Source organism: Saccostrea cucullata, unplaced genomic scaffold, assembly GCF_032062105.1.
Source record: "Saccostrea cucullata isolate Sc308-1 unplaced genomic scaffold, CSIRO_AGI_Scuc_v1 ctg1590, whole genome shotgun sequence".
Classification (NCBI taxonomy): domain Eukaryota; kingdom Metazoa; phylum Mollusca; class Bivalvia; order Ostreida; family Ostreidae; genus Saccostrea; species Saccostrea cuccullata.
The window spans coordinates 117,985-144,969 of record NW_026922860.1 but is presented as its reverse complement, the minus strand read 5'-3'; the positions used below and the strand labels follow the sequence as shown (position 1 = coordinate 144,969).

Sequence of the window (26,985 nt, the reverse complement as noted above, 5' to 3'; positions counted from 1 at the left end):
TGAATGATTTTATTCCTTTTCAAATGTTGCTCCGCTGTAATGAAAATTGTAAATGTTTATTTGACAGAGTATATAGGAGGGGGGGTGATCAAATTAAACGATATCTTAGGTATTTGATAGTTATATTATTGTTGAAATATTCAAGTATTTTTCAAAGTGTAAATTGGAGACCTTTGATAGCATATTGCTTAATTAAAAAACTAACCCCTATTCAAACTTGCTTACACCGTGCAACATAACAAGTATCATATTTAACCATCTGCCTTCCTTCACTAAAACGGTCTATCCAATCATTGATTGAATTATTAGGAAGTCATTTGTCTTAATAAACTTTGAACAAATTCTTATACGTTACTTCAAATGCAGTTTTAAGATATATCATAATTATTTTAGTCGTTTGTTGAATGAGTTCCACTGAGACAACCATTTTTTGTCACAAGTACCTGCATAATGACTTTATTTTCACATTGTGAGCAAAACTTTATTCGGCATATGCTATTTATAGAACTTGAGTGTGCACCAAATTTGCTTCTAATCTAAATTGTGGTTTTGTAGATATAGAGATAGTTCGATCACCCCTCGTACTAGCAGATACTAACACAAGGTTCTTCATATCGATTTTATGTGTTTAATTTCTTTGTGTTTCATTGGTGATAATTAAACTTTTGATAGATATTATAAGTTATCTGTGGCAAACTTACAAACTCTTAATTTTAAACTTTGATGGTGCTCATTTTTCCTTACCTGGAATCAAAAAGTTTATTTCAATACGTACACTATTTAACAACTGTTTGATAATAATACTACATAAATTACTTCAAGCCACACTTTAACACAATTCCTCTTTGAAAAGTGTTCATATTATTTGAAATATTTTGCAACTGTAATTCTCTTCTACATTTAAAGATTGTTATGTCCCTCCATATTAAGAAGAGGTCTGGGAAACAAAATTCTGTGCTAAAAATAGACCACGTGCTGCTATCAATGAACTACTTTCAGGGTTCTTTACACTCTTTTTGAAGACAACGATACCTTGTTTTGAACTTAAAATTATCATTTAAAAGTGCAAAATTTAGACATTTTCTCAACAAATGGTTGTAGAGAGAACATTAATGCACACTTTGCGTATTTTTTTGGATTTTTTAAGGCTCTGCTGAATTCTGTAGCTGCGCAGTTCTAAGATGCATATCAAAAGCATTTTTCTGCAAAAGTATAGATTATATATGCACAACATGCATTCAGTTATGCATATTTATTGTATCTTTATCATAAGGGTTTAGAATTTGATCAAAATATAATGTATTTTAGCCATTTGAAGAAATGTTTACATTTTGTTCTCACTGCACTAAATATGGCCGTACATCCCCCTTAAATGGAAATTATCTGATTGTTTGTAAAATTGATACCTTAATGAATTTATGACAAAATATTATTTCAGATGGCTACACACCAACAAGATAACCACCATTCCAGACAACGCCTTTAATGGGATGCCAAATTTAAAAGAACTGTGAGTTTTTGAACATTTCTTTTTCATCTGTCATTTTTTTTTAAAAGTGTCACTTGTTAGCAAATTCCAAATGTAATGAATCAGGCATTTACCTACAATTTTTGTGCTGATTCTTGAGAAAAGGGTACAAAGAGGGTAACCGTTAATTTTTCAAATTTAAAGCTACTGCGTCATGTTTATTTTAATTTTTTTTTTTATCTAGGATTCTCATTTTTTTCTTCTCAGCCAATCTGCTTTCAAGACAAATTTCCTCTGCAACTGACCAATATAAACAAACAAAAGAAAGATTTGTGAACTTATTCTTGTTATCTTTCTTGATGAATACTATTTGTTTCATAGTCCAATACCAATTCTTGATAATGATATCCTCTGCAACTGACCACGTGTTTTACTTTTGTATTTACAACTGTGTGTTTGCAAAACATCCTAGTGTCACCTATTTCTTGCACATCATATTTTTCAGCTACATGTAGTACCCTGATACACTGCAAACATATACCTAGGCATATTTAATCCAAAATATGACTTTATCCTAGCTTAGTATAAGGCTCTCACCCAAAGAACATGTTTAATCAATGGTGACAGATATTTTTGTTTTAATTACTTTTAAATAGACAAATAGTTATGAAACAAAACCTGAAATGGAAATCCCACTGACATTTTCTTTAAAATGTCAACATTCCGGGGAAACAAATGTATATTCTTTTCCCTTTTATTTAGGTTTCCTGTATTTAGAGGGGCTTTTAACTAGTTTGTTATCTGAGGCCTGAAATTAAAATCGTCTATGTTACATCACTTATTGTTCCAACTTAATTTAAAGTTATATTTTCTATCCACAGAATTTACTAAAAAATATACCTATTTTCTTCCAACCAATTACATGAATTATCAAAAGCCTATAACAGGAATAGTTTAACTGCATTATTTAAACCTTTAAAGAGACACTCAAACAGAGGATAAGAAATTAATCCATTTAATTCTATGTACAAAAGCTTCTTAAAAAGCATTCTTACGAAAAATAATCATATTAGAACTCTTGGTAATAGACATGTAAATTAAATGAGCATTTAAGTTAAACTACACTGTAATATAAGGAATTAATTTCTGAGTTAAGAACCATTTTCACAAGCCCCATACTAAAGAGTTCTGTTTCTAAGGTATTTTTCTGCAGTTAGAGTGATCTGCCCTTAGGTCTAAATTCTAAAACATAGAAAGGATGACTGTGCACTTTTTCTAAAACAGAGAATTTACAATTATCTGCCGTTAATTGAACAATATGTATGTATGAGAGGCGGAGCTAACATCATAAGAAAGAATCTAAAATTAGACGATGTGAATAACAATTACATCTATTAAAAGACGAGATCTATATTTTCGATCTTTCCGTTTATTCTGTATGACACAAGTACATTATTTTAAAGAGTTTAAAATGTATGAGATCATCTGTGTAATAAAAATATATTTTAAAAATTGATGGATGACTATCTAACGTGTTCGAGCATAGTGACCTACTTTACTAAAACATGCTCCTTTTAAATCACGTGACTAAAATTGTTTTCACAAAATTACGTGAGGAAAGATATCACGTTGTCAAGTATAATATTAAACGTGTAACAGACCTTGGTTACAACAATCAGTGAGTTTAAGAAAGAAAAACAGACGTTTTTCTTTTATAATGAGCGAATGTTTGTCTATCAATTCCCTTTTAACAAAACATTACTAATGCAAATGTACAACTACTGTTCAAAGGACAACGATAGTCAAACATGCGCTGACCTTGTATAAAGTCAGTTTAGAGGTGGGGCGTCCTCATTATCGTACGGAGATTGGTAAACTTGTGATGACACTCCCCTAAAAAAACAGATTTGTACATCATAGATACATATATTCATCTATTGTAATTAAGTAAAGTTGTAGATTAGTTGTTGATCATTACTGCAATAAAGAAGAAAAATATCTGTCATAAAAGATAATTTTCACGCAAACTTCGCAGATCCTAAATCTAGAATGAGGGTTCTCAACATGATTGTATCTGCCTTATTGAAAACAGTAAGGAAATCTGGCTGGACAATGTAGTTAAGAAAAAACAGGACGTATTGCACATCAATGATTTGGACCTGGGTTTGGACTGGTTGAAGTGAGGAAAAAATGTCTCGTGGTTTCAGATAATATTGTTGTCTCCCCAGATAGCAAAAGGGCATTGGCCAAACGTTGGCCCAACAATGATTGTAATATTGGGCCAATGTTGGCAATTTACGTTGGCCCAATGTCTTATTGCTCATTGGCGCACCGTCGGCCAAACATGTTGGGCTTATGTTGGTACAACACTGTTTGTTTATTTGTCAAAGTTGGTACAACGTTATTCCAACATACCAATGCCAACACAGTATTTTGTAACGTTGGCCCAAAGTTGGACCTCAGTTCAAAATATAATCATTACGTTGGTCCAACGTTGGTACAATGCTTTTGTTGAAATGTCATCGTTGGTACAACGCTATTCTAACATACCAATGATACCCATTTTTTTGTAACGTAGGCCCTACACTGGACCTCTGTTCAAAATATAGCTATCACGTTGTTTCAAAGTTGATGCAAAGCTGTTTGTTGAAATATCAATGTTGGCACAATTATTTCTGAATACAAATGTCTTACAGAATTAAAAAAAAATCTGTAATTTTTATTTCCTAGATTATAAGACACAGTTACTGTCACCAAGTTTGGTCATTTTTTTCCTTTCTTAAAATGTAAAACACTATAATCTTTGTCACTTTCACTTTCATTAAGGTATTCCACGGAATGTAAATAAAGTAGAGGTTGATCGTTCAATGTTTTAAACCATGTACATTCCATATCAATATGTTCACTACAAAATAAGTTTTCAAGTTCTAAAAGTAGAGTTTCGGAAGGTCATATTTGAATCATTTTGATTTATTATTTTTTCTGCTGTTTATCTCTTCTTAAAATCCATGTCTCATACACATATTAATCAATCCCTTCATATGAAGAAAATGCCACATCAATAGTCTCAGAGTGAAGAGGGTTTATCCATCCCGCCACTTCCTATAAACCTTAAGATCGTCATCAAGAACTATAGTTTAATCAGCACCCCGTAACTGATAGTTTAAAAGCTTACAGCCAGGTCATAAAAATGTCGCTACACATGGCACACATATATTTTTAAAGCAATATTTAGTTTGCATTTATTTCAAAAACAAAAACAAAAATTATTCTTACATTTCAAGCGTTAAAATTCTTGTATATACTTAAACACACATACGCTTTAAATTGTTCAACTGCGCGGTTAAAAAAACTTATTAAGATGCCGGTTTCTTTTTTTAAACTTATGAGTCACAGTGAAGTTCAGCAGTGACCTATTTTTTTTTATTTTGGAGTCCAAAACACAGCACTTTAAATTTGATTCAATTATGCTAAATATAGAATGTACCAAGTAACAAAATAACTATATGTAATTCATAGACTTATAAGGATTGTCTCATAATTTCAATACAATATAATAGATCAATGTTAATGATGAGCTACTTTTTACATTACCAACAATTTACAATTAATAAACCTAAACTAATGAATGGTTTTCGCAATATTAATGCCAACGTTTGACCAGCATTTCATTTCAAACACTACAGGGTACCTGTAGATGTAATCCCAATATTCCTACTATTGGACCAACTCCAGTCCAGTCTTACACGCCCAACAGAGAGCGATGCCTCATTATATTGTCAACATTTATAAAGCTGGACCAGCGTTGGGCAAACATTGAATATTCAACAATAAGTGGCCATGTTTCGTGTCAACATGTACTCAGTTAGACCTACGTGGGGCCAACATTTCACAACTAACACAAAATTGTCTTGATCCATGCCAACATTTACTCGGTTGGACCTATGTTTGGCCAACATGTTAATGTCCAACACAAAGTCACTATGTTTCTTGTCAACATGTTACTACAATGGGCCAACATCACATGCCCAACATCATTGGTTTCGCTTTCATGACAACGTAGATGAACGTTGGACCAACGTTTGGCCTACATTTGTCCCCCCACGACAACACTCTACCAACCATACAACCAAAAACTAACGTTGGCCCAACGTAGTCATGCTATCTGGGGCGGGCTCTGGTTGTAGCGTTGCTGCTGCGTACGTTGATTTTGCTTTTGATGTTACTGAGGTCGAGGTCAAGAGTGGTAATGATTTGGTAGAGGAAAACTGTATTGGCTTTAATGATTCAATAAATTGCTCTTTGTGGAGCGTCATTAGTATGCCAGCTTTTGTTGTGGAGTACGTTGGACGGCACGACTGCCTTATGTGGAGAAAATCCTTATATGTTGATATTTTGAAATTATATACTGATACTTTGTCATCATATGTTGATATTTTATCATTATATTATAATGAACCTTTCAAGGATTGTATATACACTGGATGTAACCTGAATGTATTACTTGTGTATGTTTTTTTCTACGACAAAGTAAAACAATTTTTTTTTCTTTGTGTAGGTAAATTACAATCTTCACCGTAAAATTCTGAAAAATATATTTTTTTCTGCGAACAGAATCCTACATAATTTCTTTCTTAGAGCATAAATATCTAAAAATAATAATTTGACAATTTCAACTATATTATGTGTTTGTTAATTAATATCAAATGTTAAAACCAATATAGGACAAAAACCTGTTGTTGTGAACTGGCTACATAAAGGAAAGCAATTGAAATTACACGTCGCTTTTTGCAAAACGAAAGCAGAAAGTAGGTCATAAATAAGTTTCTCATGAAAAATAAAACTTAAAGTCGCTATTGTTTGGAAGATCGATTTTGTAGAAATATTACAAATTAAAAAAATATTTTTGAAGGCATTTCCTACGTATTTTTTTCCAAACCACAAGATCTTTAACAACGACCAGGGCTTTGGGCCGGGGTGGTTTTCCGACAGTCTGCTATTCCTGGTGAAACCGGAACTAAATCTCGTGCTTCGTACTATTTTTCCTTCCAGACTCATAATTACAAATATTATATGATTAGCGAAGAAAAACGACACCTAACCTTATAGCCCTATACATAAAAAAACACTTAAGCAATATTAAATTGTTGTCATACTTCTTTTTTTTCAAAAAAAAAATTACTGTCATAATTCTTCAAATTTCACTTCCGCCCCCTTTAAAGAGTCACGAAAGAAACGTTGACACCATGTTACGAACAGAAACAAGAATAACGTGTACATAATATATACACAATGAAAATGTTTTGGCAAGTTTCTTAAAATCACAAATTGCAAGAGTAATTAAAAACATGCAAAAAAGTAAAGTGAAAACCATTATTCAATCAATGTTCACTTGTCAGACATAGGTATTGTAAAGTTAAAACTAGAAATTCACCTGTAAAAACATAACACCCGAACATGGCTCACTAACATCGACGTGAAATGCGCAGTAATCGGAATACGATACTTCATATTGTGCAAAGCATTTATTTAATAATAATAATACAATTTAATTAGAACAGAACACCTATCATACCATTATCAATTAAATTCAACTGAAAGATATAATTTTACTGCAACAAGGTATTTTAATGCTGGATTTGATCCCTTCCCTTTTATGATATTGAAAATATAAACTCATTTCACTGGTAACAGTTTGTATCCAAGAAAATTATTGCTTATGTTTAACCAGCATTATGTTTGTTTGTAAGCATTCATAGGGGCAACAAAATGGTGTTAAAGTTAGATATTCTACAGCATTTACTTAGTTTTAATGAGATAACATTTTGTTTATTTTATTTTTTTTTCTTTTCAAAACAAAATGCACAAGATGGCCTATCTAAGATTGTTTATACACAAGGAATACTTCATACTGATCCAGGAAATCTGTAAATTTTGTAAATATAGCTAGGCGGAGATGTTTTATAGCTATGAATGCTTTTTTTCTATTATTTTTGGAATGAAAAAGTGCTTTACAACTGAGGAATAAATAACAAAAATTAGGATATTCGTATTTTCATCAATTTCAGTTTTTTCGGACATCGTATAAGACATTACATAAAGTCAAATCCTATTTTATGTGAATGATGGAATAAAAATGATTTTTTGTCCGTGATTTTTGTGAGAGGGATAGCACTTTGTAAGAAATATCCTATGAAGAAGTCAAACAGGTTCCAGAAATCATATGGATTTTGTTCTTTGATGTAATAGGAAATGATTATCGAATAATTCTTATGCTGACGCCAAAAATTACAACATACTACATGTAACATACAGTGTTGAATGTATCTACCTTTATTCATTATAATCATCTTTTAGAATCATTCATTTTATAGTAAGGATAAAAAAGATATAAAGAGGATAGCTAGTATATTGTGTGATTTGATATTATCTTTATCCAACGAGTTGAAATGGTGAATATATTTGCGGAGCTTGCCGAGCGAATATATACCATTTCAACACGTTGGATAAAGCCAATATCAAATCACACAATAATAGATGTTCTGTTTATCTCATACGACTTTCGTTTTTACAAAACTTTGTTACTTCCCCTGTGAAACTACATGAAGGATTTCTTATTCGAATTAATTACGTATTACGTGATGACGTAGCATTGTTGATGTTGACTTGCCTCGAAAAAAAGTAGATCGTGTTAAAAAATTACAAAGTTTGCTATTTGCGTCTTTCAAAACAATATGAAAACAGTATTTGACAATTACTGGAGCTTTTATCAAATACAGTTCTGACTGAAAGTTTTAAGGACCATGGGATCGTGAAAATAAGTTCATTGTACGGTGCCAGTACAAAACGTGCTAGGCAAGGCAACTTGTAGATTCATTGTTGAACCATGGTAAGTTATACCTACATTACTTGGCTGGCATACGTAGTTTAATGTAAGAAAGCATTGTTGGAGATGTTAAAGGAGTCTTATAGCAACAACATAACTTATATGCTTTACTTTCTCCAAAAACGGTTTAAAGGAAGGATGGGGATAACATCCGTCTTGAAGTAGCAAGTAAAGGTACTTTGATAAAAGAAGATACTTCTTTTAAATATACGAGACTTTCTCTTGAATTTAACGGCAATATGACTTTTTATCATTCATATTGAAAGGTCAGGTCATTAAAAAAAAGTTTCAATATAATAAAATCTCGAAGCGAGGGATCGTGTCAAAACCGGAAATGCTATTGATAAAGCATCTAGCCATCTACCTGTAGATAAAGCATATATTTATCAAACGGGCTGTATCATCAATACATATGAGGTAATCTTTTATATCCACAACTTTTCCACTAATAATAATAAATCTTATAAAATGAAAAAAGTCTTTCCGTAGCTTTTATTTTTAATGTTGTTTGAACCACTAGAGAAGACATGAGAACTTAAATAGAGTGAACATGTCATTTATTGACCAGATAAATGACGAAAGTGAACAAAAGCACATAAATATACAATTACACACAATCATGTGAATTATAGATGAGCTGGGCTAAGGGCAAATAATGAATAGTTTCAACTTAGATAAGATATATTGCGATTTAGTGCCTATTCCAGCTAGATGTTTCCCTGCATGTCGACGCATGTACTGAACATAAACAAAACCAGTAAATAATGAGTTGGTTATTTGACTCTTTAGAATGAATGATGAAGTGCCCTGAATGTTTACTGCCAGGGGTGAAAAAATTACTTCCTATTTAATGTTACTTCAGACTTTAATAAAACATCAGGCACAATGCTTTTTGGGTCTTTAAATATTTGAGGAGTGACAGGTGAAGTGCTGTAATTATTTTTTCAGTAACATGTTCAAACTCAAACATAAAAGTCTTTTCCTTACCTTACTGCTCAACTTGTTTTCCTGAATTTAATTCTTGGATTTAGTGCACGTACTGATGAAACAAGTGTTAACCTATAGGGTTTAGAACAAATGTTTATTTGAACATTTTAAGCTTGGAATATATTAATATCTACCAACAAAGCATTATTATAAGCTTGTTGACACTTTAGCTTTTCAATCGTCAAATTTTCTTACTTATGCAGGATTATACCTCATCACCTGCAATCATTCAGGAATTACTTCAATTCTTGGCCATTTTATCGTGTATAATCTGATTTGGGTCAGTTTACGCTTTTTATAATCTGTTTCTGGTTTGGGTCAGTTTACCAATTATAATCCGCGAATCGGATTATAAAAAAGCGTAAACTGACCCAAACCTGATTATACTCAATAATATGTCCAAGAATTAGAGTCATTCCTTATTATTTAATTTTAAAATAATCAAACAACTTTGGATGTAAAATTATGAAGCTTTTTATGAGTTCAAATTTACCGCGCAATAATAAAACTCTAGTAACGGGAGTGATTTGAAGCGAAGGGAAATAATAACTGATACATAGATCTAGCAGCTATGATGTTTGTTTACATGATATTAGAACGAGTAACTCTTTGGATTAAGAGGTACATTTATTAAATCGAGAATTTTCCTTGTATTCCGAGGGGATTGCATGCATAAGATGATTAAGCTGGTCATTAAGCGGGTGTGTCTCCATACCAAACCATATGAAGAATAGTTTGCATTCCTTTTTGGAAATCAACCAATGAGAGGCAAGAATACAAACAAAATTAAATCATTAATTTATTTCTCTCAGTTGATTCAAAACTCCAAAGAATGCTCTACGTATGAACAATTTCTATGACGAGATGACGAGATAAACAAGTGATGAAACAAGCAGTCTCGTTTCAAATCATAATTTTGTAAGTCCTATAATCCATACAATGACCTTTTCAACAAAAATAAATTTTCATTACGTCAAATGCTGACTGACTTTTTTCATGCTTCATAATTCATAATTGTTAGGCCATTATTCACAAACTGAATTGTTCATAGATCTTCCCGTCATTTCCCGATGATGACAAGGAACTCTATAGTAGTAATTAAATTTGAAACTTTAAAGTAGATCATTTAAAAACTCGAATAATGCAAAGACGGTGGCTGAGCCTATATAATAATATTAATGTAGGAATACGTTGATTGGAGGGTCGTGCAATGTTGGGTTCAAAGATCAACGGACAGTACTACGTATTTGTGTAAGTGGCAAGACAATAGCTAGTATGATAAAAAAGGAACTTTTATACCCGGGACATCGAATATCCTCTAAGCATAACCCTAACCCCTGTTCGATGGATTGTAATCTTTAGACTATATTTTCAATATTTTGAATTTCCTTTGTCACTTATCTAATAATACTTATCTTTTACAATATTAGCTCTAAAACTACACAGACAATTTAACGAAATTTTTTTGAACAAAATTTTTAGGTTTTCAATGTCCTGGAAATACATTTCGAAGATATATATTCAATGATTTTATATTATGGTTCAATCATATGATTATATGCTAATATTCTCCTTTCAAGAGTCTTATCTATATAAAATCCGGAAACTCAGTTCGATGGGAATAAATTGACTGTTTGTATAATTTGAATTTGAATGAATTAATTTAAAAAAAAAAGATTAGAAATCCCATATTACAACAAGATAACAACATTCCAATCAAAGCTTTGTTTCATGGCCAATGTGATACATATATCAACGCCACATGTAAAAAGAACAAAAAACGGGATTATTGCATTTTGCTTGATAAAATTTTAAGTTGAGATCAACGCAGAATGTATACCGCAATATGTCACAACATATTTTAAGAAATATTTCAATTTTCGTTTTAGCATTTTGTTTTTACTCGAAGCAAAATGTTATAACGCAAAATATAATAACACTGTTCTTGGATTTTTAAGTTTTGCATTGTTACATTTTGCGTCGAGATTAAACAAAGGGTAAAAAATTCAAGATTTCAGAAGTCACATTCTGGGCAGTCAGGTTGAGAATTATTTAAACTGAGTAACGGATGAAGAAAAGAAAAAGAAAGAAAATTAAACTAAAAGAAAAATTAACATCTGCTGTGCTTTTTTTTTTTTTACATTATATTGGATTTCATAATATATTGACTTCTTCAGCTATAGTACATGCCATGCGTCATCCCCGAAGAACACGGGGTCCCGTGGACTGAAAGTTCAGTTTATACGTAGACCTGGAACCTTGTCAGTCTCTTTGAAGCCAGGGTTTCGGTGCATCGTGTAACATGGTGTATATACGATGCATCACAGTGTCCCATTACGAAAGGTCACACGAAATTAATAAGAAATATTTCCATAGTCTTTGTTTAAGAAATGATATCAACTTCCATAGGAAATGTTTATTTTCCTGTATATCATTATTTTTTTTAGCTTACACTGTTTACGCATTTATCAAAATATTTATGAAAACAAACGAAAATTGCATTCATCCAGAAACTATTCTTGCTTTCTGATTATAATGCGTAAAAGAATATAGTTTGATACTCTGATCTTTTAATAAAAGTTCTCCTATAGTCGCTTGCAGAATCTATTTTGTGCTTCCGATCGACACTTAGCAATGAATAATTTAAGCTATGGGACGGGACAAACACGCGGCAAAATGAAGCAGGGTTCTCTGCACGCTTGAGTAACAGTGATCGCCCGGTCGCTCTAGCTAGCTTAGAGTGCACAACGAGCGAAGAACAACGAACACTGAGCGCGCCCAAGCGGACACAGAAACAAAAGTTCGCCTTTGGGGTTCGCTCTAGTACTGGGTTGTGTCCGATCTGTACTGAGATTAGAAGGACAAAGCAAATAGTTAGTTGTTCTGGGCCCAAAGTTAAAACCGACTCATATGCATCAGTTCATATTATTATATATGTTTATTCAACGTAATTTTCTTTGTACAGAATAAATTAGAGATCATAGGGTTTATTCTGAAATGATTTATAAATGTTAACTCAAGCAATATTCTGAGCATGCGACGCAATAGTTAAACGTGTCCTTTTTCTTTATTTGGTCTAAAGAAAAAAAAAGAAAATTCACTGATATTAATGTTACAAAGGTCAGAATTCTGGTTCGCTCTCCTTTTACATGTTGTATTTGTCAAAGAAGAAAAATAAACTCGAAGATCACGCTCATAACACTCATACAGACGAGCAGACATAGAAAAACACGAAATATAAAGACATTCAACTTTAACGAAAAGGAAAGATAACATATAAATATTATTAAATATACTTAGTTACGAAGACAAGATCAATGTACAACTTGTCTTACGTATTAATGTTGTAAATAAAAAAAAAACATGGATTGAATCTCATGTCGAATATTAGAATGAATTTGTTACCGTAAAGGTAAAAAAAAAGCTGAGGATAGGGAATTTGGAGGGTTTCTAACCTGTAAATCTCAGATTCTATATACACAAGGTGAATTTCATACTGATCTATGAAGTGTATAAATTTTGACCTTGATGTCATTTGAAGGAACTTTATTAGTGGAGTATGCATACCAAATATGAAGTCTCTATCTCTTATTGTTCAAAAGTTATGACAAACAGTTGAAAAACCTATTTTTAGCATATATGTCACAGTCAAGGTCACAAGGTCATTGACCTTGATGTCATTTGAAAGGGCTTCATTAGTGGAGGATGCATGCCAAATATTAAGTCTCTATCTTTTATGGTTCAAACGTTATTGCAAAGGTTAAAGTTTGCAATGAAACCTCTATTTTTAGCATATAAGTCACAGTCAAGGTCACAAGGTCATTGACCTTTATGTCATTTGAAAGAACTTTATTAGAGGAGTATGCATACTAAATATGAAGTCTCTATCTCTTACGGTTCAAAAGTTTTGGCGAAGGTTAAAGTTGACAACAGACAGACAAACAGACAAACAGACAAACAGACAAACAGATAAACAGACAAACAGACAAACAGACAAACAGACAGGACAAAAACAATATGCGCCCCGAAAAAATTCGGGCGCATAAAAATTAGAACAATTACAAAGGTCTGTTGAGGTATACACTCTTATTTTTTGAATATAAATTATAAATTTTAAATCAATACTATATCAGAATTAGTTCTAACATGTTTTCGTGCATTATTTAAAAATACGTGTTACAAATAATATTTTTTGTACGTATGCTGTAATCAATATACTAGGATTATTATTCATTCATTAACGGTTTGTCATCATTTACAGATCTTGCTTGATGTCTTTGTACATTGTCCTTATTTAAAATGAAAAAAAAATAAGGCCATTTGCCTACAACTTTTTTGTGCTGATTCTTGAGAAAAGGGTACAAAGAGGGTGACAAATTTCATTGCTTTACAATTTTCATCAAAGAATAGATAGACTTAACTGGTCAGAAAAAATGTCGTCAATTTAAGATTCTGAAAATGTTTATTTTCAAGTCCTTTCTAGATTAATTTTACTTGAACAAATCTTTCCTAACTTCCAGTTAGTGATAAATCTTGGAAGATATAATTTATATTTTTCTTTAAAAAAAAAACACCTCTATATAATAATTATCTAATTAGTTTTTTTTTCTAATTGTACTTTCTATAAGTATTTTTTGTGTGTGTCTTTGAAAGCAATTTTATAACCATATGCTGAAAAATAAGGCTTATGACTCAATCTCATATTTGACCTTTCTTTCATTGGTCAGTTCCATGCATCTTGATCGATACACGAATTAGAGGACAATCTATTATATATTTTAAGATGCAACACCTATCAAAGCTCACAGAAGGGGTATTTTTTTACACAGGGAATTTATTTGCTTGCATACATGATGCATGTTTCACAATGCATAATGTAAACCGACCTTTACACACTCCATAATAATAATAATAATAATAATAATAATAATAATAATAATAATAATAATAATAATAATACTTTATTTAGAGAAGGTAACCCGATTAGTGCGAGCACTAGTCTTCCTCGGGGCCTTCTTTAAAAACACATATACAATGCATATATACAATAAATAAAATTACAATTATGAGACAATAAAAAATCAATCAGTATGTTACAAACAAATAAAAACATCAGCATTTCAGTATAGAGAGAAAGAAAAAAAAATCACACAGAATCATTGCGTTTTATAAGTAGAACATTTTCAACACTTCTTTTAAATATTGCAGGGGATTGAGAATTTCTGATATTAATTGGTAACTCATTCCAGATAATAACCCCTGAATATTGTAAAGAATTTTTAAATAAGTTTGTTTTATATTTTGGTAGTCGAAGTTCGGAATTTGTTTCTGAGCGTAAAGTGTATGATCCAGAACTTTGAAATTCAAAAAGATTATGCATATAATCAGGAGACAGTCCATGAAATATTTTGTACATTAAAATGCTTTTCTGTATATAAAAGTTCATAAACTGTTAGCCAACCTAAAGTGTTAAATAAAGGCATTGAAGGTGTATCATATTTTTCATTTAAAATAATCCTATCTGCTTTTTTTGTAATCTGTAGATTCTGTCCATGTGTGTTTGTAGACAATTGCCCCAAATGGATAGACAATATAAAATCGATGGCAGGATAAAAGCATTATAAAATAGTTTTCTAGTACGCATTGGAAGAAACTTTTTGATTTTTCGTAAAGTAAATAATTTATATGTAAGAGTTTTGCAAACTGCATCTACATGACAAGTATATTGAAGATTATGATCAATGTGAACACCTAATAATTTTTGCATTTCTACATTTTCAAGGGGATGATCGGAAAGTTGTAAATGAAAATTAACGTTTTCTAATTTAGATTTCTTTTGGTGTGTTCCCATTAACATACACTTTGTTTTATCAGTATTTATAACCATCTGATTTTGTTGACATCATTTTTGTATTTGACAGAGTTCATGATTAAGAGTGGTTTCAATACGCGAAATACTATTATCATGAAGATACATTGTAGTGTCATCAGCAAACATATCAATATTACAATGTTCAACAGACAATGGTAAATCATTAATATACAATAGAAACAACAAAGGACCTAAAATAGAGCCCTGAGGCACACCTGCTGTGACTGGCAGTGATTCAGATGTGTACGCACCAATTTTAACACTTTGAGTTCGATTATATAAGTATGATTTAAACCATTTAATTGATATTGGATCAAAGTGATAGCATTCAAGTTTTTTAATTAGTATATCATGCTTAACAAGATCAAATGCTTTGCTAAAATCCAGATATGTAATACTTACAAAATTTCCTTTATCTATTGCATGCAACCAATCATCAATTAGTTTTGTGAGAGCTGTCTGGCATGAGTGAAGTTCTCGAAATCCAGATTGTGCTTTCATTAGCAAGTCAAAGTGAGAAGTAAAGATGCGTATATTTTCTGCTACATGCTTCTCTAAAACTTTCGATATCGTTGGTAAAATCGAGATTGGACGATAGTTTCCTGGGTCTGATTTATCGCCCTTTTTAAACAAGGGGGTTACTTTTGCGACCTTTAACTGTGAAGGAAAAGATCCATTGATTATGCTAGAATTTATTAAGTGTGTTAGAGGTTTGGATATTATACTATCTGACAGTTTAAGCAATCTAGGTCCAAGAAAGTCTATACCAGCAGATTTGTTTACATCAAGTCTTTTAAACATTTCGAATACCTTTTCTTCATTAATCAAAGGGATTTCAAAAAAGTCTTGATCTCCAAGTTTTGTCTCCGTTTATCTTTTCAATTTTTCTGATTTAAAAGCAGTAAACGAAAGATTATCTATTAATTTTTTTGGAATTTGGGCAAAATGCTCATTAAATGCATTTGCAATATCTTGTAGATTATCAAGATCTAAACCGTTATATGTTATATTGGGAGGAGACGAGTTTTTGTCTGATTTTGAGGCTAACTGATTTAAGTGGCCCCACATTTCCTTTAAAGTAGAACTATTTTCAATTACTTCCTTATAATATGTAGATTTTGCATTATTTATTAAAGATGTGACTTTGTTCCTCCAAAGTCTAAAATTATCCATGTCTCCCTGTTTATGAAATTGATCTCGAAATTCCTAGCATTATTTATTTCTGGAGTTAACCATTTAGTGCGGAATTCTGATTTCACACGCTTTGTTTTTACTTTTGCATGCTTATTGATTATAGCATTGAAAATATCATAAAAACCGTTTAAAATGTCATTGGGATCATGTAGTAGAATTAATTCATCAAAATTTGCATTGTTTAAATCATGCAAAAAGTTTGTTTCATTAAAATTTTTGAAGTCACGGTATTGTATTTCAATATGTTTGCCTTTTCGTTGCATGCTGTTAGATCTTCGTGTGGCACATATAGGATAATGATCAGACATCACTACAGGGGGTACTGCTATTTCACATATGTTAGCAGGGTGCGTAGTGTAGAAATGGTCAATAAGAGTTTTAGAGCTATTAGTAATTCTTGTTGGGGTGTTAATTAATTGTGTTAATCCAAAGTCTACAATTGCAGATGACCAACTCCGCGGGGGTTGTTTAAGCATATCAATATTGAGATCACCCGCAATAATCACTTCCTGGTCGTCACAGCAGGTAGCGCACTGTAACTCTTGGACAAAGTCATCTACCCAGCAGGAGGGGGCAGATGGTGGACGGTAAACTGAACAATAAAGTATAGGTTTAGAATTTTTAAGATTAATTTCAAGCCACATTGTCTCAATATTGCTAATTTCTAAATCCTTACGGCGTTTATATTTCAAATCATTTGAAATATAAGTAACTAGTCCACCACCAACCTTTCCTACTCTGTCTTTTCTTTCCAAACAATATCCTTTTATATTTATACTACAATCACTAATATTTTCATCAAGAAATGTTTCACATAAGGAAAATATATCAGTTTAAAGCTGTTCTTGTAAATACAAAACCAATTCATCTAATTTTGGCATAATGTGACACACATTCAAATTAATAAAATGTAGGCCCTTTTTCATTAAACCAAGATTTGATTTACATATGTTTTGTTTTATTTCATTTGAGGTATCTGGTTTTGGAGAAGAATTTTTAGGATTTGTTTGTTTAAGATTCGAAAAAGTGTTTTCCTTATTAAAACAAGAATCTATCAGTTCTGATTTAAGATTTAAACATTTGAGCAATTATTAATTAAAGAACAGGTGCAAATTAATTCGTTACAGTCAAAACAGAGATTATTCAAAGGATCAAAATAATTTTTGACATTGATAGTGGTACAGTTATTCGTATCACCGGCACAGCTTTCATTGCCGTGACCCTATCTGGTACAAAACTTTTGTTTGTGACTATGCTCACCACAATACCAACATACAACTTTGTTTCCATGTCGGCAGTTTCGCGAGGAATGTCCTTGCTCTCCGCAATAAAAGCATGTTTGCACAGATGAGGGCCTTTGTTGCTTAAGGATTTTCACATGGGTATTGTACAGCTTGAGAAGCAAGGAAGTACCGCGATCAGACAAATGAATGCCATCTCTCCAAAAGGAAGGGGAATTCCAGTGCTTGAATGATCCGCTGGTCTCGATAAACGTAGCACCATACTCCTCACAGATATACTTTATGCACTCATTAATATCAGTAACATCCGCATCACACCTTGGCATCACTTCTGATATGAACACGGAAATGGTATGATTTCTCCTCTTTAGATCTGCGATGATTTCAATGAAATCATTCTGAATCGCATCGATGTTGCGCAGGTTAGCTACATCATTACCGCCGGCCTGGATGATGACATTTTCGATGGCAGATATATCATATCTTTGAAGTTTTGTACGGATGTGTGATATGCTAGCACCACGATTAGTACTAACATTCACACTCGAATCTAAGCCTCGGGTTTTGATTCGTTGAAGAATTGAACTTCCGATGACCAGGGTAGTTTTTTGGGTTCGTTCTCTTGTAGAAATAAATGGAGAATTCGAAATCCTTGGGAAGTTTCCTCGTTCTTTAGGAGTCGATGAAGGCTGGCTCTCTCTGGAGGGATGTAAATTAGGACTGTCCTTTGTCGCCATCATTTTGTTTTTCTGTGTGGGTTGCGTGTTTTTCCATACAGAACTGGAATCCATGGTATCTGTTGATGTACTGGTAGTTTTTTTGTCAACACTAAATGAGCATTGGCTGTGTCGCGATATACCAGTTTTAACAGATATTCCTTCGTCGATGTTGCCTTCTGTTTCTTCTGTGTTCTCGGAGTCTGTGTGAAGGCGTTGGCACAGGCTTTTGTTTGTCGTGCATCCAAAAGCTGTTTCTTTAGAAGATTTACTTCCTGTGTCAGCAATTTAACAGTTTCAGAAAGAAGTTGTACATTTTCTGAGCTGCTACACTGGTGGCAATCTATCTCCACACTTGATTCATTTTGTTTTGAAGGTCTTGGAGTTGATGTGCAGCTTGGTTGATTGACAATAATCTTGCAGTCTGTCAGAGAGTCATTTTGGCTGATGTCAATTTGACTTTTAACTTCTTCTAGAAAGTCATTTTGGTACCATTCAAATGCACCAGTCCCTTGAACGAGAACCGTATTTGTGCTTCTGTAAATAGTTACTGTTACTGAGTCGCACATTGATTTATAGATGCAACCATTTTTCTCATTATTTCCATGGAAAAGAAGCATCTTCTGAAGCACAGATAATACAAACTCGTGCTGCTGGCCATCATAATTTATGGTTACACTCTCTGCATTTAGTTTAACATGTAGAAAGTCTGGAATACTCACTGAAGGTGCAAAATCCTTTTCCTTATTTGTACCAATAAATGATTGTGACAGTCCATTAAATGAGTTCAAAATTGATGTAAAAAGATTTGAATTTTCACTGAGATCCATCATTTCTTTATCATTTTAACTATTCACCTGACTAAAGATAAGAGCACTAAAAAACACGTCTTATCTCTTCGGCGTCTTATCTTAAATTGGTTTGTTGTAAAATCCTTTCTAAAAAATCTTACAATTATAAATCGCTTGTGAATATTAAAAAAGAGATACATATATTAAAAGAATAATACTAATATTCGATATTTTGAGATGTTTTATTGATAACTTTATAGATAAAGAAATATTTATCGTTGCAAGAATCAAATAGCTTTATTTTCCGAATTCAGTTTCTAAAATTAAAGGTACTTGGACACAGATTTGAAGTTCATGTTTTCTCTATAATATTAAGGCTTATATATTTTAATAGCATTTCACACAAAACATTAATTAAAAATCTTTTTTGATTTAAAAGTTATTAAAACTTTAAATTTTTGGCGGGTTTGATTGACACATCCTTGTACTTTCACAAATTTTAACTTTATTCTTAATCCTTACATAAAGGGGCAATCTTGTTGTATATGATGAAAAATATTAATACTAGAATCCAGACAAACCAGAGTAGACATGTTCGAAAGCAAAACAAACACACAATATATTGTCAGTCCGTGCAGTTGTGATGAACAGACTTTGGCGATTGAAAACACCCTGTGAATCGTAAACAGTCCAAACAATAACAGAGTTCTTGCCCTGTTTACAAAATCTGTGTACATAACACGAGTGTGATCGATTTGCAAAAACTCTACACAACGGAATGACGATATTTGTGAAGGAGTTTTGCTTTCTAACATTTCTATTCTGAATAAAAAAAATTTCTGGATATAAGTTTTCATATTTTTTTTAAAAGTTTTTTAAACTTTTTAATGAAATAAGATTTTTTATTAATTTTTGTGTTAAATGCTATTCAAATATATAATTTGTGATATTAAACAGAAAATATTAACTTCAAATCTGTGTCCTAGTACCTTTAAAACACAGTCAGGAACAGCCAATCTTCAATTTGAAGCACTTGTAAACAAAATGAATTCATTATTAAAAATTATCATCAGAACATATTTTATGTCCGTGTTGCACAACAATGAAATGAAATCCAGCGACATTTTTATTTATTCAAAATTATTTTTAAAAAATATAATTTTCAGCACAGAATGGTTACCTACATTTATAGTCTAAATTTGGTCGTAAAACTCGTCGACCATCTCCCTCCAATAAATTGCGATTGATACGCAAAGCTACCTCTTGTAGACTTCTGCAAGACGACGGAGAAAAAAATATTTTTACATGTTTTTAATTGTTTTATTAGGTTTGAGAAATATATTGACGTTAAGACTAGATATCTTTCGTTTGATATGTATATATTGTTAAATTTGTATTCGGAATCAGAGAAATATTTTTTTTTGCAATTTCATATGTTTGAAATTGGTGGTGATCTTTTGACAAAAGAAGAAAATGTAAAATATTTAAAATAATTTTTATAAAAGGCATAAGACAATGTTGAATTTCATATCCCAAAAGAAATTTTCATTACTCACATAATCTATGCATGTTCGATTATGTATAAAACAACTATGCTTGCCCTTACTCATTGGCATTGCTAATTTATCACTCAACTTCCAACAAAATGGGCAATTTAAATTCAAAATAATTCTGATGAATTTCAAATTGCAATATACTTAGAGCTTCCAAGTAATTTTGGTATTTTTATTTAATTAAGATAACGTGACAACCTCATTCCAAACCTTTTAAGCTCCATCATTGCTTTAACTTTCTTTCAATTCTACAAAAGTTACATGCTTTTTATTTTACTGTATAATTTCATTTTAACTTATGGAAGACACGTTATTTTTTTCTAAAATTTCTTTGGTAAATAATCGGGTGTTAGTTAGATTTTATTATGAATGTCTACACAGTTAAGCTGTCAGATATTTATTGAAATGTTCAGAAATAACGAACAGTCTTCGAGCTCTGCTCTAATTTTGTATTGTTTTATGGACTTTGATATTGAATACTGTTCGATATTTCCGTATCCTCCCATTAGAAGGATTTTAAAAATTCATAATGTTTCTAGTACATAGACGATATAGCGTCAAAACCAAACTGATTTGAAAACTTTAAGAGAGGAAATTGACAATACATATATGTATAAAACGATGGCAAGACTTAATGGGGTAAATTTCCCCTTAAAGACAGTTAGTAATGAAGTTTTTATGTCTTGAAACATTTTAAAGATAGAAAAAATACACAGGGTAAATTTACTCGTAGAAATCACATTGATTCAGTTTATACACAGTAATTCAAAGCTGAAACAACCACATTGATAATAGTTAGATTTTACAAGATACCCCCCTACTCCAAAAAAAAAAATCTTTGGTACAATATTAATAACTAGCAACATCTTAAGAACCTACAGAGTGAATTTCCTCTCAATAATGACATTCATCCAGTTCATATTCGGTAATTGAAAGGTAAAGCAAATATCTTGGTGATAGATGGACTTAACGGAGTTTTTTTCTCCCCAAGAAATTCACTTAATTCCTTACAACTTACTGAACTGATATGCAACATACACTTAACGTCCACGTCATAGAAATAGAAATTTACCATTTCCCCGCAAGCACCTTTTAGCGTGGTACACGTTTCTCTAAAGTCTAGCGTATATAATATTCTGACGATATATTTTAATACAAAAATAACTTTTCTTATGTTATGAGATTTTTGCAAGGATAAATTAAAGGTAATTGGCATTAAATTAAGGATTAAATGAACTTTTTAAAGTGCGTAAAAATGCGTGATTGCGGGGAAATGGTATATGCGTGATTTTGCATTAGAAATAGGAAATGGTATATGCGTTAAAATGCGTGACTGCGAGGAAGGGGGTTAATACAGTATTTATGGCTGGCGCCATTTTAAGAAAGCAAGTCTAAAGAGAAAATTTCCTCTAAAAAATTACAGTGATACAATTGGTACACAGTAGTTTAAAGACAAACAAACATCTTGTTAATAGCAAAATTTTACGGTGTAAATCTCAACCAACCAATCCCCCAACCCCCAAGAAAATAAATAAAACAATCCTTACAAAAAAGAAACATTGCGGGTTCCAGTAAACCCCCGGTAACATTTCCAAAAAGGATCAACGGTGAAATGTTTTTGAAGCAAAAATTGGATTCTCTGGGTGACAGACAGCAATTCATCGGCCATATTCTTGCCCAACTTTGACCTCTTTTTTGTGTCCATCGGTCGAAGTTATAATTTTTTCTGCATCAGTGGCCGATTTCTTCAATTGATGTTACCCATCGACCAACCATCGATCACCCTCCATGTCATTGATAATCATTTATCAGTTTGTTTCAAAGTATACACGGGCGCACAAGTTGATGGCAAATCATTTGACCAAAAGTCTGCGATTCTGATGAAATTGTGTCAAAAAGAAAAAAAATATTTCTTCTTAAAGCCTAAAGCACAAGCTTGCCTATATTACTGTTTATATAAGCAAAGCGTACTTCATCAATGCAGGAATTTTGAATGTCATTGAGGAAATTTGACCAATTGTGACCTGCATCTATGTATGTTATATTACACATGTTATAAAAGGGATAATGACCATTTTTAAGCATTTACAACGTTTAAGAGACACTCAAACAGGGGAACAGACATTGATCAGTTAATTCGATGTACAAAGACACTAAAAAGCTTTCTTACGAAAAAGGATTAAATAAGATTTTCATTTTGGTAATGATATGAGAATTGAAAGATCATTTAAGTTAAACTAATGTCAGAAATCACTTTCTGTGTTAAAATAAGTCATTTGAGATTGATATCGAGGGTTGTTAGAAAAAAAAATGTGGACACATTGATTGATGGATAATCTATTGAATATTTGAAGAATGACGTACATTTGAACATTTGTATCTTTCGTTCAAAAGGACGTAGACAGCTATTCCATTTTACTTGTAAAAAATGTAATGAATTAAACTGTAGAGGATTATGATTCAGTATGTATCCAGATTACATGTTTTGACTTTTTCATTCATTTATAAGTATGTGTAAAAGCAGGACCAGTGACTAGTATTTTGAAAATGCACATTAATTTTTAACCGTGCGGTCATAGGAGACAAAGAATAATGCTTTGTAAGCGCTATTTCTGCTACTTTAGTGTAATACTTAGTAGTCTGCAATTAGTAAGGTAAAGATATGCATTAAAATTGTACGAAAGTCCACTGTTACATGTAGTAGATAAGGACCGTTCTTGCCATGCTTATCTCAATACATTACAGGTCATTTAAAATTTCATCGGCACTCATGAATTGCATACCATGTAGCTAACCACTGCTGCATTTATGACTCGAATTCTTAATAAAAAACGGTTTATTATAATGTAATGTACATGTAATGTATTCCATGAATAAGTGCATATTTTTAAAACTCACATGGAATTTTTGAAAGTATTTAGAATGTACCTGTACTTACATATGAACGTTCTATACATCTTATTATATCCATATTAAATATTTTTTCTTCTTATAGATCCTTACTTCAGGGAATGTAACTAAAAGCAAGTCTTCCTATTATACCCCCTGCACCATGCAGAGAACTTTCAATGATATTGATTTTTTTTCACCTTAGTATCAATTAGAAACAGACTCGAGAATGCATTCATATACTGTTTATACATGTATTGTACTCTATACTTGTAATATGGGTAAAAATAATATACATATAATTCGCAATAAAAGCATTTTGCGGCTGTACATACTTAAAAGGCACGTGGCTGTATTTCCAAGAAATCTACTCAAATAGGATTTTAATGTTTCAGAATAGTGTGCTTTAAAATCGTGTGCAGTGCGCAGGATATGGTGAAAAATACCCAAATAATGAAACATTCTTAACAATAAACAGGAATACAGCCGGCTATATGTTAAGTATGATATATTTTTATCTTAAGACTTTTACATCAAACATTTCAACGCAAGATATGGCAAAAAATGCAAAAACAAGAAACCTTAGTTAATCCTTCCTAGCGATAGACATGAATAGCCCCGACTAAATGATAAGCAGACAAAGTAATACTTGTATTTAGAAACTAGAGAGAAATAGTTTATGTTAAGATGTGCACGTGTTGCTGATTTGACGAATAAGCAACTGAATGAGGACTACATCAAACAGAATAAAACAATTTGTACACCTTCATGAAGATTTTTTTAAACTCGCTATGGAATATTTATCAATCAAATATCAGAAGATTTACAAGCTATTATTTCAAGTAATTAATGTTTCATTTCATTAACACAAAAGCGCTAGAGATATTTTTTCCAGCTCTAAACATTTTTAAAAATATCATGTTGCAAGTTATATTTGATAAAAAAAAATTCTGTCAGAAAGGCACAAGTAAAGAATTATTTAAAGAACGAAAGATTCAAACATACTTAAAATAAAATATTGAACCATTTTAAAGTACTTTAACGAAACTATAAATTTATATTTAAGGGGTTAATGACATTTTTTTTTAGTTTAAAAAAGGAAAAATATAAGCCAAACTAAAAGTATTTTTTATAAACCGTTACATGTACATGAAATTGTGGGATCAACAGAAAAAACAAATTTTAGTCGCAAATACATTATCAATTATACATCTACAATGAAAATCAGAGATAAAGGGATAGCAACCGATGTTTATTATGTATCAAAAACTGTGCTCGCCCCAACTCAGTCACACTTTCAATATATAATTAAAAATGAAACAAAATGGGAAAATTAAATTCAAAATAATTAAGATGAATTTTAAACGGCAATTTACTTAGCTCTTCCCAGTACTTTCAGTACTTTTATTTAATCATAAGTTGACTTGACAATCTCATTCAAATCATATAAGACTCCGTCTTTGCTTTAACTTTTTTTCATTTTTCAAACTTTACATGTTTGATTTTCTTCTACTGAATAATTTAATATTAACTTTAGGAGGACATATTATTTTCTCTAAGATGTCTTTTGTGGCTTATCGGGAACTAGTTACATGTGAATCTTATGATCAATGTCAACACAGTTTAGTGGTCTGATAAGGAATCATCTCATCTTCTTCTAAGCCCAACAGCTTTCAAGATGAATTTCCTCTGCAACTGAAAAATATAAACAAGCAAAAGAAGGATTTGTGAACTCATTCTAGTTTTTTTTTATTATTAATACATTTTGTTTAATGGTCCACCGAGTACAACTGAGTAAAAAGTGAACAGAATTGATGGAAATTCGTATTTTGATCAATTTCAACTTTTCATCAAAATTTCTCTGACTTTGTATATGACATCACTTAAATTCATACCCATTTTATACGAATAATGTGTTTACAGATATTTCCATTTTGTTGATACGTAATGCACTTTTTAGGACCGATTCAGTCTAGTCAAAACGGGCAAAAGATTATGTTGAATTTGGTCATTTATGTGATAAGAAGTGCTTATCAAATTGCTCATGAGTTGACGACTAAAATTAAAACCGACTAACGTACATCGAGAGATATTTCTACCTTTATTCAACGCACTATCTTCTTTTTACATAGTTTATGTAAACAACAAACAATTTTCAAAGGGTAACACAGTTAGATATTTTATAAAATTTCTTCAATTATGATGGCATTTTGCAATGGATTTTTTTTCTGCAATTAAAATACTTGCTCAATGTTTTTTTTTTTATTTCATGAAAGTGACCTTCCTGTGACATTGTTTATAAAACCACATAGAATCATTACCTATTTTTTAATAAGGATAAAAATAAATACTTCTTTATTGAGAAGTATTGCATATTGCCGCGCAATAATAAAACTATAGTAACGGGAGTGATTTGAAGCGAAGGGAAGTAATAACTGTTACATAGATCTAGCAACTATGATGTTTGTTTTCATGATATAGAACGAGTAACTTTTTGGATTAAGAGGTACATTTATTAAATCGAGATTTTTCCTCTGATTCCGAGGGGATTGCATGGATAAGATGATTAAGCTGGTCATCAAGGGGGGTGTGTCTCCATACCAAACCATATGAAAAATAGTTTGCATTCCTTTTTGGAAATCAACCAATGAGAGGCAAGAATACAAACAAAATTAAATTATTAGTTTATATCTCTCAGTTGATGAGATAAACAAGTGACGAAACAAGCATTTTCGTTTCAAATCATATTTTTGTAAGACGTATAATCCATACAATTACCTTTTCAACAAAAATAAATTTTCATTACGTCAAATGCTGACTGACTTTTTTCATGCTTCATAATTTATAATTGGTAGGCAATTATTCACAAACTGAATTGCTCATAGATTTTCCCGTCAATTCCCGATGATGACAAGGAACTCTAAGGTAGTAATTAAATTTTAAACTTTAAAGTAGATAATTTAAAAACTCGAAGAATGGAAAGACGGTGGCTAAGCCTATACAATAATATTAATGTAGGAATACGTTGATTGGGGGGTCGTGCAGTGTTGGGTTCAAAGATCAACGGATTGTACTATGGTGTAAGTGTAACTTTTATACCTTTTATACCCGGGACATCGAATATCCTCTAAGCATGATCCTAACCCCTGTTTGATGGATTGTAATCTTTATACTATATTATCAATATTTTGAATTTCCTTTGTCACATATCTTATAATACTTATCTTTTACAATATTAGCTCTAATACTACACAAACAATTCAACGAAAGTATTTTGAACAAAATTTTATGTTTTCAATGTCCTGGAAATACATTTCGAAGAAATATATTCAATGATTTTATATTATTGTTCAATCATATGATTATATGCCAATAATCTCCTTTCAAG

At 31.6% G+C, this 26,985-nt stretch overlaps 1 long non-coding RNA gene across 1 annotated transcript in view; it reads left to right on the top strand.

Annotated features, from left to right (window-relative positions):
- The window catches only part of LOC134262604 (uncharacterized), a 52,128-nt gene extending 50,131 nt beyond the window's left edge, over nucleotides 1-1,997 (top strand). Inside the window, exons 2-3 of the long non-coding RNA XR_009991039.1 lie at nucleotides 1,439-1,510; nucleotides 1,713-1,997. This is a non-coding gene — a long non-coding RNA (uncharacterized LOC134262604). The remainder of the gene's footprint in view (nucleotides 1-1,438; nucleotides 1,511-1,712) is intronic.
- Nucleotides 1,998-26,985: the final 24,988 nt, after the last annotated feature.